Below are 2,500 nucleotides of genomic sequence, written 5' to 3' on the forward strand. Positions count from 1 at the left end.
CAAGTCTGAACCTGTCAGAGTGTGTGTGTGTGTGTGTGTGTGTGTGTGTGTGTGTGTGTGTGTGTGTGTGTGTGTGTGTGTGTGTGTTTGTGTCTGTCTGTCTGTGTTGAAAGTAGGAAAGTGAGGGTGAGGAGGAATGATGAAGTGATGAAGAGTAGAGTTCTTTGTTAATTTTAAAAATAACATTTAAATCTCCTCTCTTATCTTCATGGCCTTTTTATCCCAAAAACATAAAAAGTATCTTTAAAAAATAACATCTGAGCTGAGGGTCAAAGGTCGTGTTTTTAACCCCCACAGTCGGGCAGAGGAGGAGGAGGATGAGGAAGGTTCAGTCTCACCTGCAGCTGGTCACAGCTCTGACACTTCCTTTCCTCCTTCCTTCCTTTCCTGCTTCCTTCCTTCCTTCCTTTCCTCCCTCCTGTCTTTGTTTTGCTTCTCGGCTTCACCAGGAAAAGTGAAGTTGCAACTATTAAATAAACTTAACAAAAAAAAATAATAATAACAATAATAATGTTTTCAATTCTGAGCATAAAGGAAATAAAAAGGAATTTAAAGAAAATGAATAAACCAAATGAAGTGAAGGATTAAATAAAGGTGCTGCAGTGTTTCTTTGTTTCAACTCGGACTGAAACTTTCCAACTGCTTCAGGTTTTCTGCTCTGGGAAATCTTCTTAACATAACTCAGCAGAGAGAAATCTAAACATGTGAACGTTTCAATGTTTAACATGAATCTGTCTCACCACTGACAGATCAGATACGAAACACACACTGCTCACACACTTTGAAGTTTGTTAGTGTGGAGAAACTGCAGGACATCCAAATGTCAAACAGCCAGAGGAACTCTCATTCATTCATGTTTGTGACGGCGGAGCAGGAACTTTGTGATCAAACACTCATGACTCTGTTAATAAACAGAAATATGATCATTAACATTTAATAGCGCATTTTTTTTAATAGCTTTTATTTATTTTTTGTTTATCTTATTTATGTGTGTATTCAAATCTGCATTTTCTGTATTTGTGTGTTTATTTTATTATTTTATCAGTGATTTCGTTTGTTCCTGTTCCTGTAATTATTATTATCTGTATATGTTTTATACATTTATTAAGCATTTTTATGCAGCGAGTTTTAATTTCCTATTTTATAATAATTTTTTTAAACAACTCTACTTTTTAATTTGAACGGCAACTTTTATTTTCATTCATTTTATTTTGTATTTCTTTGTTTTATTAACGGTCCTGTTTAGAAATAATCAACCGACATCAAATCTTCCGGTTCATTTTGAATTATGACGAAAAATAGAAGCCAACAGAGGAAAAATTATTAGGATTTTCGAGAAAAAGTTTAGACTGAAAAAACATTTTCACGCTGCGGCTGTAATTCAAACTAAACACTAATAGACGCAAAACCGCTCGGGCAGTTTGTTCATTTTCATATATTATTATTATAATTTTAATTATTATTATTTAACACATAAAGTCCCTCAGAAAGCCGCGCGCCTTAAAGCTCTAAACGCTCTTTAATGAAACTAAATGTTTCACTTCAAATAATTTTGTTATTTTTTTATCTTGTAAAAAGTTTCTTAGAGAAAGCTGCTGAAGTCTCGCGGGGTCACGCGCCTGAATGAACGTGAAAAAAATACGATCAAATTAAATTAAAAACGGTTTTTGGTGTTTTCTTTAAATTATTATGGAGCTGAAACGAAATGAAACGATGGACTCAGAAGTCTTAATGAAGAAAATCCATCAAATATCTAAAAAAAAAAGTCAAACATGTCAGAAAACCAAGAAAACGACAAATCGGAAGCAAAGAGTTTAAGAGTTAAAGCAGAAAGAATCAAAGAAACAAAGAGACACGCGTTACTAACGGAATGATCCTTAACTCTTCATCAGCAGTGAGGAAGAGGGAGCAAGTGACAAAGGGGGAGAAGGAGAGAGAGAGAGAGAGAGAGAGAGAGACACACACAATCACACACACACAACTAACATGACAGAGAGCAGCACATAAGTGAGTGTGTGTAATAATGTGTAATAATGTAGGACACGGAGGGAATCTGCAGGAATGTTGCTGTGGCCTCACACACACACACACACACACACACACACACACACACACACACACACACACACACACACACACACACACACACACACAGTGCACTTCTAAAGAGAATCAGACACATGAACAAATATGAATCGTATCAGAAATAAAGCGCACATTGTGACCTCACTCTGACCTTTGACCCTCTACACTGTGAATCATTTTCATCTTAAAAACACAATTTCATAAAATACCAAATAATCGATATAAATATTTCTGTGTAAATCAGTGAAAAGGTTTAAAATCTGCAGAAAATAACAGAATCCTAAATGTGAAGACAGCAGGAACACACAGACTGCTTTAACACAGCAGCCTCATGGTTTAACATGGATTAGTTTGATTACAGATCAGAGGTGAATAATGACGTCACCTATAACACTATTATACAAATAATACTAAT

The 2,500-nt window shown here is 35.3% G+C and overlaps 1 protein-coding gene across 1 annotated transcript in view; it reads right to left on the reverse strand.

Moving 5' to 3' along the window:
* Nucleotides 1-2,500, reverse strand: part of emx3 (empty spiracles homeobox 3) — a 7,952-nt gene that overhangs the window by 4,706 nt on the left and 746 nt on the right. The window lies entirely within an intron of this gene.

This window comes from Genypterus blacodes, unplaced genomic scaffold (assembly GCF_046128005.1).
Source record: "Genypterus blacodes isolate CSIRO-AG114 ecotype Tasmania unplaced genomic scaffold, CSIRO-AGI_Gbla_v1 ptg000321l_1, whole genome shotgun sequence".
Taxonomy (NCBI): Eukaryota; Metazoa; Chordata; class Actinopteri; order Ophidiiformes; family Ophidiidae; genus Genypterus; species Genypterus blacodes.